The sequence below is a fragment of the Accipiter gentilis genome, chromosome 1 (genome assembly GCF_929443795.1).
Source record: "Accipiter gentilis chromosome 1, bAccGen1.1, whole genome shotgun sequence".
Lineage (NCBI taxonomy): Eukaryota > Metazoa > Chordata > Aves > Accipitriformes > Accipitridae > Astur > Astur gentilis.
The window spans coordinates 15,383,366-15,397,672 of record NC_064880.1 but is presented as its reverse complement, the minus strand read 5'-3'; the positions used below and the strand labels follow the sequence as shown (position 1 = coordinate 15,397,672).

Genomic DNA, 14,307 nt, shown 5'->3' with positions numbered 1-14,307 from the left:
TTTCTTTTTCAGTCTCCTTCTCTGTCTACCCAGAATAAGAGCAGTGCTGTCACCTTTCGCGTAATCCAGTTAGGGGAAGTCAGGGTAATAGATGTTTTCATTAAGTACCTCTGAACAGTGAGACTCAACTTTATTGACAGTGTATAGTGATGCTGTGTAGTTCACATGATTAAATCCCAACCTCCTTAAGTATGGAGGTTATTTAAATAATTGGATATTATTTCCTCACCTCTGTTTCTGAGTATCTTTGCTAATGGGAATACAGTTGCTCATGTATGTCTGATGTTAGTGATTGTGTCAATGACTTAAAAATATGATCACTTCCTACAGTATTTTACATTTTATTTAATTTTCTATCTGTTCTTTGGCCTTCTGTGTAGTAAGGATGAAGAATATATAGTATTTTAGGCTTTGTTGTATAATTTCGTACGGCTTCAGTGGTAGTGCTGCTCACCAGTCGAAGTTATCAGTGTGCAATACAAATATAACTGTTGTTACTTTATAGCGAAGCCTCTCAAACACTGTTCTGTTTCAATAACTCTCTGCAGGGAGTAATTGTCACATAGGGGCCTTATTTCCCAGTACAACTTACAAAATAAGTGAGTTATTAGGCTGGAAAGCCTCCAGGCAAGGAGAAATTGTCATTGTTGGCTGTACTCATCTATCATATGTGCAAGGTCTCAGGTAGCTACCTTGATCACTCTTAAGTTGTTTTTTTGGGGGTGTTGTGGGGTTTTTTGGTTTTGGTTGGTTGTTTTTTGTTGGGTTTTTTTTAAGTCTGAATAGTCTTAGTGATTTGATATTTCCTTTACATTTAACACAGAATGCTGAAGGAGTCAATAAAATAACTTTTAGATGGCAGAACCAGAATTGCCACAGGACTTTGCACTTTGTATTGGATTACTTGCTTCATTTCCTCTTCTCCTCCTTCATATCATGCCTAACATCTACCTGGTAGGAAAGAATGCAGAATAAGAAACTTCTTCTGTTTCTTAATGTCTTAATATTATACCTTTCTTCATTTGTAATTTTAAAAGAGCACATTTGGTTGAGAGTTAGGACGTAAGAGTTAAGAAAATGTTTGGACTGCTTTGTTTTAATGCAAGGTATTTGCTGCAAAGCAATTCTCAGAATCTCTAAAACATGGCTTCTTTTCCTTTTGAAATTTGGAGAAGGATTGTCACATGTTCCTGTAATAAGTTTTTTTTATTCTGTGTAAAGGTCTGATGTTTCTACTTTAATTGAGACGTGCTGTTTAATGAAATTAACTTAATCTAAATGTAGTAATCATTTTCTTAAAGTATGAATGTTTATGCTTAAGTCTGTATTTAAAACCAAATGACTACCTTTTAAAAAAAGAACCACAACCCACTCATTTGATATTGTGAGAAATATTAGTGTATCTTTTTCTCGAAGTCAAAATGTGCTTTGTAAATCTCTGCATCTCTCCCTTTGGCTGATGAGATCGAGTCCTACATCGTTGATACAATATCTGTGTATTATGATCCAAACTTTGCCATCAAATAATGAATATATTATGATCGAAACTTTGGTATCAAATAATGATTATTCTTTAAAGTCAGGGTAGTAGGTGTGCGTTGGTGTGTGGCCATATGGAAGCCTCACAATACAGTTGCATAACAATCACTTTGATTTTAAGCTGTTTAGTTTACTTGCTTACAGGTAAAAATAATCATCCTGCCTTCTAACTAGCTGTCATCTTTTTTTCTTCTTTGTCAGTGGTGGTAGGTTGGTGGTTGGGGTTTGGGTGTTCTGGGTTGGGGGGTTTTTGATACTGGGTTTTACTTTTTTAGTGCAAGAATGTTATCATGATGATATTTGCCCAAAGCATTCTTAATTGCAACTGGAATACAATGCCTTTTGCTTTCCATTAGCATGTGCCTAGATAATGAAAACAGTTCTCTCCAGAAAGAGTTACAAATTCTGTTTATTATTATGCTGTAATATAGATCTCTTTACAGAACATGTGAGCAAACAAAATGTATAGGCTGAATTGCTCTCTGCATAAATGGGCAATAAGGGAGACTTTGCAGGGCTTTTGCTTCATTTGCTTATGAAAGTTTAAAGGCATTTACCTGTTAGGAAAAAAGACTTGTACCAAGGACTTTTTGACAGAGCTGGGATTGTTGCCTTTATAATCCAAATACATTTATTTTTAATGTTGACTGCAATATGTCTAGGGAGAAGTACATAGCTAGCAGGAGAGGTTTAAACATAGGATTGTCAACCTTCTAATGTGTCCTTACTTTCGAGCTTTCAGCATCTGACCTAAGTATGCTGTGAATCAAGTGAAAATCAAATTATAGCAGCATAACTATTGTCTCACATCCTGATGTACTGCAAGGAAACAGTGTAAAGGAGAAATAAAATTTCTTTTTATTGCAGGAAATCAGCACCTGCAGGACAGCACTTCTAGTTGACTGCAAGTAGTGGAGAGTGGAAGAATATTTCTGTAGACAAATTCAATATGTTGAAATGTTTAAGTGTAATGAAATTTGAGATAAAGTTATGTGATTTTTATTGATGAAATACTTAGCTTGGTGCAGGAATACAATGTTATCATGGGACGTTTGCACTGCTATATAAAACATTCTGAATATTTGAAAGTATGATTTATAAGAAAAAGTGTTTTGTTTGACAAATTGGCTTTTTTAATATGCAGTGAAAGCATATTAGGAATTAGGCTTCCAGCTTCTTTAATAGTGACTGCATTGGAAGCTGTATTCATCAAGTTATCATCTAAGTTTTCATGAAAATTACTTCTCCAATTCCTTATGCTTTATAGTGAATATCAAAATATTATATGTGAACTACAGAACTTGATTTCCCCAAGGGAAACTTATAAGAACATTTAATAGTGAGCTAAGAGATTTCATTGAATACTTTGCAGTTCAGAAGCTGAAAGAGGACTTGATCCAGATGGTAATAATAGGTATGGCAAAACCTTGAGATGATTAATTTTTTAAAGATGATTCATAAATAAATTCTCTGAAATTTTTGGATTGGTCTCTAACCCACTGAGCTGGAGAAGAGGCAGAAAATCTTTAAGTACTTTGTGTAGCCATTTTAATTGACTAAGGGTTAAATGGAGATTGCATTAATAGGGGTGGATACTATTTTTATTTTGTGTATGTAAGTTCATGGTTTTTTTGCCTCATTTGCTCTGTGAAGGTGCAAAAGAAAGAACTCTACCTTTAGGGTTTTAAGATGGAGGAGGGGAAAATGGGAGCTCCTAAGGTCAGTAGGCATTTTAAAACCTTTCTGTTTGGTTGTCAGCTACATTTAAATACAGGCTCTGACAGTGATCATGATTACAGCTTGAAATTTTTTTTTGCTAATTAACTGGTGTTTCTAAGATATGTAAGTTTCTAGGCCATCATTGATGATAAATACCATCAGTCTTAGGCTGAGTAAATACGTAAGATTTAGCGATAGGATCACAAAATACTCGTATTTCAAAAGTAGTGTAGAAGAAACTTCGACCAGAAATTATCTTATTGCATTGAAAGTCAACTAGAGGCTATGAAACAAGTTGCGCAGAAGTTTTTTAAAAAGGCAGCTGAATTGAATGACAGTCAGACTTGGGAACCTGTCTGCAAATGGAAATACAAGACATTCAATTTAAACATCAGTACAAACTTTTTTTATGTTGAGGGTGGTCAAGAACTGGAACAGGTTCCCCATAGAGGCTGCGGAGTGCCCGTGTACTTTGGAGATATTCAAAAGCTGACTGCAAATGGTCCTGAGCAAGCTGGTCTAGATGACCCTGCTTTGAGCAGAGGCTTGGGCTGGACGATATCTAGAGGCCCCTTTCAACCTCAGTCATTATGTCATTCTGTGAACCGAAGATCTACCTGAACTTGACCAAAGAAGTAAAAATTTATTATTCATCAGTCCAGAAACACTTCTGTAAGATCTTTATACAAATTTGAAAGTGAGCTTGAGGCTGTATTTGAAAACTATGTAAGTTCAGTTCAGGCCTTTGATAGTTTTCCATCAAAATGCATTAATGCATCAGAGTACATTAATACATTAAAAAAGATGTTAATTCTCCTATACTATAATTGATACTGACTGCAAGTCTTAAACATACTAATTTGACACTATGTTTTTGCTGTGGAACATGCTCATGTTTTAAATCCTCAAACCAAGCGGGAAAACTAATTAATACATGGAAAGTATTCAAGCTTAACTAACTTGGTAATTTTCCTGATTTCTCATAGTTATGAAATAAATAAAACTAAGAAATCTTTCAGTGTCTAGAAACAGGATTCACAAAATACTTTAAGGGAAAGCATTTGCCCTAACATACCCAAACTGTAATTCTCTTTTGGAAGAGCAGAAAACGAGGGACATTCATTTTATTTTTTTGCTTTGCAAGTACTGTGCAGATGAAGTCATTAAGGTATCTGCAATAACAGCTTTATTTTAAGTTAAATAGAAGTTATTCTGCAAGTGGAAATTAATGAACAAATATTTTACTGGGATTAAGCCTCTGATTCTTTCCCTTCATTTAGTATAAAAAAGGTAAACCTTTGACAATCTTCTAGTTTGTTGCTATGATTTAGTAAGGAGAAAAATGGGTGTTTAACTTTTAGGCAGGATGAGGAGGCATCTGGTTGGCTCTGGAAATGCATTTTGGATACAAAGTACTATATAAAATATTCCATCTTGGTTTTAATTATGGGTTATTATAATGAAGAAGAAATTTGTCAGCTAACTGGCTACACAGATGGTGTTCCCAGGTGATAGTTTTGCTTCAGATTCAGAGAAATGAGGTATTCTGCAATTCAATATTGAGTCCCACAGAATTAGTCAGTACTGACTAAGACAGGTTTTGAAAAAGAATAATGTAATATGGAGGGCTTACTGTAAAAGCAAGATCTATTCTATGGCATTTTCAGCAAGTTCAGCTGAGGACAAACAGATAAGCTTTTACAGCTTACCAAAAAATGCTACAAGAAAACTCAATTAGGAATTTAAATGGATCTAAAGAACTATTCAATGTTTCCATTAAGGTATGTTTTCAGTAACTGGGAATGAGGAATCAAGCCATTCTTTGTTGAATGGGAAATGCTCATTTCCTGTCAAGCTACCACAGTTTCAGAATTTTTTCACTTGAATACTGTGTAATTTTATTTATTTTTTTTTATTATTTTTTTTTTTTAGTCTTGGGAGGAGGAGATGTCTGAGATCAAATTTGTGTTTATCAGATTATCACACCATCCATAAATTCTGTGACAGATTACCTTCCAAAAGGATGCCAATTCTGTTTCAGCAAGCAAATCCACATACTTATATCCACTAGTTTGTTGAACGTAACTTCTGTCAGGATGTTGCCAAAAGGATGGAGTCAGGTTTTCTTGAAGTTCTTGTGCATCAGGACTTCATATTTCATGTGTGGTGATAAGAATGAGACAAGAAGCTGAAAGCTAGCCATGTAAAACTGCAGCATCAGCCAGTCACAATTTTAGCTGTTGAATGTCTGAGCTCCTGACAGAGTTAGGATTAAATAGGGCTTACAGGATGCATCAGTTCTGCTTGACCAGCCTTTGGAAGTCCATTATCTAGCTGGTGTGCTTGATGAGAGTGCTCTTCTGAATGCCTTTACTGTGTTGATAAAAATGTCTTGAGGATTTGTGGAAGTTTGTTGGTGCAAATCTCGAACCAACACAATTAATGTGGTGGTGATATCTAAACACTAGGATTTCACTCTCCTTTTATGATGAAAGGAATCACAGAATAAGGTTTGCAAGTGAGTGCTAAATTTCTTGATTTGTTGGTTCCTGCTTTTATATTTTTTTTTTTTTAAAAAGTGATTTGCAAGCTAAATGGCATTTGAGAAGTTTCCCTTGGAAAACTTATCTCATTAACCATATATTGTATAGTGATTAAATATCTTCTAAAGAATTACAGGTATATACTTATGAGAGTAAGCTCTCTAGTATTTCTCAGCAATTGCTGAAGGCTTGACTTACAAAAGGAATAAATTTCTTTGTATTCAGTAATAGTAGATAAAATTAATTTGGATTCAATGTCACTTGTGTAAATCTTTTTTTTTTCTTTTGAAAATTGTAGGGGATGCTATGGAGTTACTTCCACGTCTACTAGTTAAGATTTTTCCAAGACATGATGGTTGTGATTCTTCAGTATTTCTATGTTTGTATAAACATTTGTATTCTTGAAGCTGATTGGAATTTTTTTTTTTTTTTTAATATCTATGTCAAGACTACTGCTTGCAGCAATATTGGGAAACAGCGCCACTTCAAATCTCTGATGTTTGCAGTTCATTGTGCACACAGGTAGAGTTAACGAAAATGTGTCCAGGAGAGTTACTGACCCATCAAAAATAAAAATTAGGACTTGTACTTAAAAAAACCAAACACATACCACCAGCCCCAACCCCATCCTGTCTTCAGTATGTTAGACAACTAGCCTGTTCCATCCAGCTGCTGGCCAGACTACCAGCTGCTTGTGACTTTAGTTAGACACCTGATTTCAAGTAGCTTGTGCACCATAAACAAAAAAATCTGAGGTATCTCCAACTTTCAGATTGCAAATGCATCTCATGCAGAGTTTGTGACTTAGCTGATGACTGGGATTGTTCCAAGAGCATTCTTCCTTTCCTGTTGCACCCCGCATGGATTGAAGACAGCTGAAGTTGTCCTACCATATAGATAAATGAGTGTAACTTTTACTGTGCTTTGCTGCTACTGCTTTGGTTGCAGCCATTGCTTAACCATAAGCAGCAAACAATATGGTTGCCTTCTCCATGTTAGAAGGTTCAGTCCTGTTAGCCTCTTCTGAATAATCCTATATGGAAGTCATATAAATGTAATACATAAAGCTTAATAACAGGCATATTTGAGAAGGAAAAAAGTTCCTACATGTGTCCAAAACTGAACAGGCATAATAAATACTTTCAGAAATCCACTCTGATGATGCTACTTAAATTATTGAAAATAGTTGGATCACAGCCAGAAAGAAAACTGGCACAATCATGTTATCTTCTTAGACCAACAAGTTTGAAGTTTTAAGTGTCTGTCGACAAGTGATCAGTATTCCACACAAGCACTGATGTGTTCCCTGAAGTTTAAGGGCTGATTTTATGTGCTCCAAATATTTATCTCATGCACACCAAAGAAGAAGAACACTAACTTAGTTTGAGCCAGAAAGTCATAGGTTTGTGCTCCTATGTTCTAATCTTCTGATGGCTTCAACCAAAAATGCCAACAATATACAGGCCTACTGTGCTAATGGAAAAGTTTTATATTTGTATAACTCTGTTCATCTAAGAATTTAGCATGCTTTACAGCACATCAGGTCTACAATTCTACTGCAGAATACACCAATTTACAAAAGATAAACTGAGCCCTGAAGTTCACAACCTGAAGGAAATTCCAAGCCTCTCCCTTTGTGAAAAGAAACTGCTTCAGAGCCGCATGTTTTCCCTTGCTGCTTTTCCTGCAACTGCTGTTGTCTGGAGAGGAGATTAATAAGTTGGAGAGAAGCCTGAGCTCCAGTCCTTCTTCTTGGTAATAGGATGCTGAGTTTTGTGGAAGGGGTATGTGATCTCATCTGCTCAGAGTGCATCAAGAATGCATTGTTCAGCAAGGAGAAAAAGAGCAGTGTATCTAACTGAATGTTTCACTTAGGTTTTTCAGGCATTCAGGAATGCAGCCTTCACTGTGGAATGGTAATCAGATTCAAAACGCTCTCTTTTATGGTGAGTAACACTGGAGGTAGAGAAAGGAGCAAAACCAAAAGAAGCAGCAGAAAGGGAGGGGAAAACCTCCCCAAACTGTTGAGGTCATGAACAGACAGTTCAGATCTTTGTGCATAGAGAATGAATAGGTGCTTCAATAGCAGAAACTTTTATAATATATTCTGCAAGATTATAGCAGTCCCTGGAAAACATCTGTTGCAAAGATAGGTGAGGTAGCTCGCATTTTGTTTGTAATTTTATACAGCCTTCCACTTGTTTTATTAGCACCGTATACTGCAAGTTCAGGAATACAGAAGAGGTGTTCATGTTGCATTCCAGTATTGGTACAGGCAACCACAGAGTTTGATACTTTTAAGTTGCATCTTAACAATGAATTTCTTTTTAATAACAGGTGTTTATCTTTTTAAATTTTGTAATCAAATTAATTTCTAAAACCTTTCATGTCCATTATTCACTAATCTTTCAGATTTTAGGTTTAATCATGAGATACCCATTATTGTTTTTACAATGTTGTCATCTTGTTTTTAGAATTTAATCCAAATAACGCTGTAAACATTCATGTATCCTTCAATGTTTGGTTTATCAAGCTGAAGAAGTCAGTCTCCTCTTGTAACTTCAGCTATCCATTTCATTGTGCATTTTTCCATTTTTTTCCTTTGTACCCTTTCCAATTTGGGTTTATGTTTCTTGAATTTAAGCAGAATTTTACATACATTTTAAAAGAGGGATTGGTGCTTTAGGTGTGATACATTCCCTTCTCATCTGATACATTTCCAGGCTTTATTTTCACATATGTGATGAGCCAATTTAGTAGCTCGCTGCTGCTGAAAGAGGAAGGTCCTGCTTCTCTTCCTCTGCTTACCTTCCATTGATCCTGTTTGTCTGAGACTGTTTAATGTGTTAACCCAGGAAAAGGGGTAAACACTTAAGGAAATGCTTTTTCATTGTGACTGTGACCAAGCACTGGCACAAGTTGCCCACAGAGATTGTGTAGTCTCCATCCTCAGAGATTTTCAAAAGCCATCTGGACACAGTCCTGGGCAGCTGGCCCTGCTTGAGCAGGGGGTTTGGACCAGGTAACCTCCAGAAGTTTCTGTCCAACCTCAAGTGGTCTGTGATTCTGTGGTATGTTACCAAAAAAAAAAAAGAAGAAAAAAAGCCACTGTGTTGAATTGAGTCATGGATGGACCTGAGACACCTGTGAGAGGGAAGAGGCAGGACTGTATGGCCTGGAGCTGGCAAGGGAAGAATGAGGATCATGGAAAGTAGAAACAGGGTTAAGACAAACTGTTATTTTGATTCAGCTGTTCATGAAACTATGGCCAAAGATTGTGGCAGCCTTTTCTATGGCCGTGTTAAATAATTTTCTTCATATAAAATATGTTGCTCACTTCCAGCTATCAGTGTCTTCAGAATTTAGCAGAAATTATTGTAGGCAGTTGCATAACCTCTTGGTTTGTTGTTCCTATTTCTCTTGCTTTGATCCACAGTGACATCCAGTTTTAGTCCTCCAGTTTGCCTATGTATTGGCAGTGCAGTCTCATCTTCTTGTTACAGCCTTCATTAGAATGCCAGTGTTTGTCTAAGAGTTGCTTATGGCAATTTAAATACTACTTTTCTTCTCAGTTGATCTTTGACCAGCTTTGCCTTGAACACTGGCTACCTTGCTGAATTAGTTCAGAATGGTACGTTTAGTAAAATTGGTGGGGTTTGTTCAAGCACTTCTGTATTTTGCTTATTGTTTTCTGCAAAAATTATTTTAAATCTTTGCATACTTTCAAGATCATATCAAATTTTAAAATGGCCCAGCTGCTTTCTCTGCCTTAACTACAGCTGCAGGCATTATTGGTGCTGCTATTCTGAGTTGCTGCTTTCCAGTCAGACAGGACCAAGTTTAGTGTTACTTAAAATCCTGGTTAATGGATTTGCCTTTTCTTTTCCAGCTCTTTTATTATTCTAGAGTGAACGCAAATTTGTTAAACATTTTTGGTTTTTTCCTCAGCCTTGTTTCTTTTAATGGGCTGTATTCCACTCTGAATGAGAATTTATACAGCTAGGGTTTGAGGATGGAAGAAAAATTTATTCTTATGGTGATCTTTTTCATTTACAAGACGAATGACTTGAACAACCCAGTGTCTTGTCTTCCCTCATCCAGTTTCTTTGAAATTTCTCTGACTAGCAGTCGCTGATTTAAGTTTCTTATACAGCGTGGCATTCAAGCACATCCTGCAGTTGTTTAATAAAATCTCTACTTTAAGTGTGTATTTAATTGTACTCGCTTAGATAGAAGCCCATCAGAATGGGGCTGAATGCTTCTAATCCTGTTTAAATGAAAACCGGATGGGGACACTGCTGCCTGCAGTGACTGCTCCTGATGGAACTGATGTCCAGCTGGCTATTGGATTCCCATGAATACAGCAGCTGGCATTCAGCTGTGATCTTTAATGTGTAGTTACACCACAAGTGTGCATGAAAAAGCAATATAGTAATAATTGTCATTTTGATAAAATGTTTTCAAATGCTAAGGGCCTAAGGAATTGCATCATGTGGGTGGTTTCGGTTTTTAGCTTGATATTTTTTGCTTGACAGCTGGTTTTGGTTTTTTTTACACACTTTAGAAGTATAAGTGGCCTGTTGTATTATAAATTAATAGTACTATAAATAGACACATGTATAGGAGCATATATGGATTTAAGGTATTGATGCCAGATTTGTATTAATATTGAGCCAGGATGAAGTGCCTTCAACCCGGAAAAAATTGCATGATTATAACCCTTCCTTTGTAAAAAATAGGATACTCGTTTTGCAGATCAAATTACAACCATTTATCTGGGTCTCTGTAAAAGTGAAAAAGCAATATATTGTCTTAACAAGATTTTTCTTGTACACTGTCTAGCTCACACACACAACCTCTTCATCGTATTTGTTGCATGCTTTTTAGTAAATATAGCCGACCGAAAATAAACGACAAAGAAAGGTAGAACAGAACTTTATTACTGAAATGCAGTTCAAAGAAGATGAAATTTTTGGTGAATCCTGTGTCTCACTGCTTAAGGTAGTAAAATGTCATAAATAGTTAATTTATGTGGAGCTCAAATTCATCTGATGCTCATACCTGGCCTGTTGTTTCAGGGCAAACTTAAGTGTCCAAAGGCTCTTTTGCAGGACTTTACTGGAACCTCTGCAAGTGCAAGTTCCCAGGTTTGCTGCTGTAAATTCAATACTGTAAAACTTAGTTTGACTATGCTGCCTTTTTTCTCTGTTCGTAATGGAATACTGTAAATCTTCTAACATGAGAAAAATGAATAATATTCTTCAGCTTTCTAGAAAGCAGTTTCAAAATTAATTGAACCTCTCTATAGAAAAGCCATATATTAAACATACAGAGAAGTGTACAGAGAAGTGCGACAGTAGATTTGGAAGTATGGTTTTTAACCCATGTGGTTGTGACCTGGGCAGAACTTAGCTCAGTTTATGGGGGCTATGTGGCTAGGTTAGAACCATGTGCTTGGTTTATGTTATATTTTTCATGATTCTGCTATTCTGTTTTTTTTAACCTCATTTTTAGCAAACTTGTTCAAGGCATTTTTTGAAACAAAGGAACTTTTGGTGTCCATAATGAGAATCAAAGTGGAAAAAATTAATGCAGTTTGCAGATAATTGAAGTTTAGTTTTAACCTGAAGGTAACTTTTTTGGCATCTGAATACATTTCTTTGGCATAGAAGAGAAAATTAATGCACCTCTCTCTTTAAACCTGTTCCGCTAAGTAGACAATGCAGTTTAAAAAAAAAAAAAAAGATAAAAGGAAACAAGGGAGGCATTGATAGGGTTTATCTTTCTGCCAAACACATCTGTTACAAACATGAATAGTCAGAAAGCTTTCTTATCAAGACTTATATGTGGTAGAAGAAAAACCTTCCTACAGGACAGGATCTACTGACCACAGATTGCAGTGTAAGGTATACTTTAAGCCAGCATAGCTCACCAGTTCTGCAGTCTGTCCTTCCCTTTCTGGCACTTGGAGAACTGCAGTTAAATTTTCAGAAGTAATGATATATCATGATCACAGGATTAGTTTTACTTATTTTGCATTTTGCTAAACTGATAACCCCTCCCCTCCCTCCAGGTGTCCACTGGATATTTTAAAAAATACATACTCACTTAGGTCCTTGTAAATGGATGGGGTAAGGACTCTTTGAGCCATGTCTAATTGCAGAAATAGTTGTATTGCTCAGATGATGTTAATGCTAAAATGATTATGTGCACTTTAGCTGAATAGTTGTCTAATTCTTCCAGCTGTGCCTTGACAAATTACCATAGAAATAACCATTAATTATCTGATCTATAAAGGGAGAAATCATTTGATCTTTTTCCAATTATTACTGAGTAATTAAATGATAAATTACCCATGTGTAAACTAATCTTCATACAACAAAACAGTATCTAAGATTGCAAGGCTTTTAATGTGGTACAGTAGAAGTTAAGTGGGGGCTAGTGTTAAAGACTTCTAACTCAGAAGCATAGTGAAAAATGCGGAGTATATAGTCTACTGGAAAAGTGAGGAACAGGGAGACTTGTGAGATTTCTGCTCTTTATAATTCTCAACTAGATGTGCAGTTCCTATGAAAGATCACGCTTGATTTAAAGGCTTTTATTAATAACTTTCATTTTTATTAGCTACCTGTTATATAAGGACATCTGTTTCTCTAAAAACATAATATTCTAGATCAGGGGATTGTTACATTCCTACAAGCACTGCTTTGAGCCTTTTTCCTTTATTTCAATAAAGCAAAGAACAACATTCTCCTTGAATGGATCACAGTTTAGGAAAATAGTCCTTTTTTTTGGTCTTTTACAAGTAAAAGAAACACTTAAATTGAATTTGGAATTTTTTTGAAAAATCACATGTGGACAGACTGTACAGATTGGCAATGTCTTCAGCACAAAACCTGAGCTGAGTTTAGTTTAATTCTAATTCTTCTGTTCAGCTAGCACCCAGTTTCACCTGTAAGTAGCTTTACTTATCCGTGTGCTGGTACTACTAGCTGATAGTACACTATTGAGAGTTTTGCAAGTTTTCTTTTCAGTTTGGCAGTTGCAATAAAGTCCAGAAAAACTTGTTTTGGTTGTCCACAATTAATATTGTCATGTTCTTCAGACAAGGAAGAAAATTGGGAAAAATTGGCTTTAAGTAAATAAACATGGTTTTCTTGAAACCAGGCTACATAGTTCATCTTGATTTGATGCTTTCGAACTTTTTATTATTACATTTAGAAGTATTTCGATGTTGACCATTTAAACATTTCCTACAGAGTGTGTCAAAGCTGACCTTTCTGACATAGTGGGGAAAAAAAATCCAACCTAAGATGTGCATAAAAACTCTGTGCAAATGGGAGTATTTAAAATTGAACCTGAACTGCACTTGGCCAGGGAGGGCAGGGCACGGCACATCCTCCAAATCAAGCCAACTCTTTTCCTGACTTACGGAGTTTTGTGCAAGCCAGAACTTGAGTCTCCTTTTCATGGGGAAGTTATTGGATTTTTTTCCCCGTAGTGTGCTTCATCAATTTCAATGAGCAATTTAGTTGACCCTTTATCTAGAAGCTCATTCTAAATTATCAGCCATTGCCATCTCTTCAAAGGATGAACAGCATTGCTAAGAATTTGCCTTGGAGTTAACTTGAAGAAAGAAAAAAACATAGATAATAAGAAACATTTTTCTGTCCCTTTTTCTTCCCTTTTTCTCCCCCCCCCCCCCCCCCTTTCTTCCTTTTTTTTTTTTTTTTTTTTTTCCTTTTTCCCCCGGAAGACCTTTAAGTGAGAAAGGGAGGAAGTGCCTGATTTCAGTCTTTGCAGTCCAGTTCCTACTGTGATTCAAAGTCTAGTGGAAGGCTAGAGAACAAAATCCTTGCTAAAATTATATTGCATCCATAGTACCTTGGAATTTTTTTTACCATCTGTAGTTTTAATGAAGCATCTTTCAAATATCATGACTTGCCAATCAGTTCTTGCTGTATGTGGGTTTAGTTTCCTATAGAAAATTATTACTGATTCAACAATTAAAGTAGGTACAAAAATTGAACCACTTTGTAGCATCTACAGCTTACTGTTTCTTATGATCATTCTATAGCAACCTGAAAATAGTGGAAGCACCAAGAACACCACTATGATTTTGGTATGTAATAGGCTTCAAATCTGAGGCTCACAATAAAAGACTCATTCACAAGTCTGCTTTTTCTGTTGAGGAGTCTTCCCGCTGATGATTCCTATAATCAGAAGAATTGCAGTAGTTCTTAATTCTTCCCATTTTTAAATGCTGAAAGCAACCTGAGAAATTCATTAGTGATGTGTTTTTAGAGCTTTCTTTAGCACTTTAATTTTTCTTCACCTTTTGTTCACTTGTATTTTCTAAAATCAGGAAAATATAAAACATCAGAAAGCCTTTCACTTACCATGTTAGTGGAAAGAATGGAAATGTTATTTAGCTGTCTTTCAAATGGGAAAATATAAGTTTGGGAAGAAAACAAACTTCAGCAAGTCAGCACTCTTGATGCCATGA

The 14,307-nt window shown here is 35.9% G+C and overlaps 1 protein-coding gene across 2 annotated transcripts in view; it reads left to right on the top strand.

The window, feature by feature from the left end:
* Nucleotides 1-14,307, top strand: part of SPAG16 (sperm associated antigen 16) — a 435,661-nt gene that overhangs the window by 130,031 nt on the left and 291,323 nt on the right. The window lies entirely within an intron of this gene.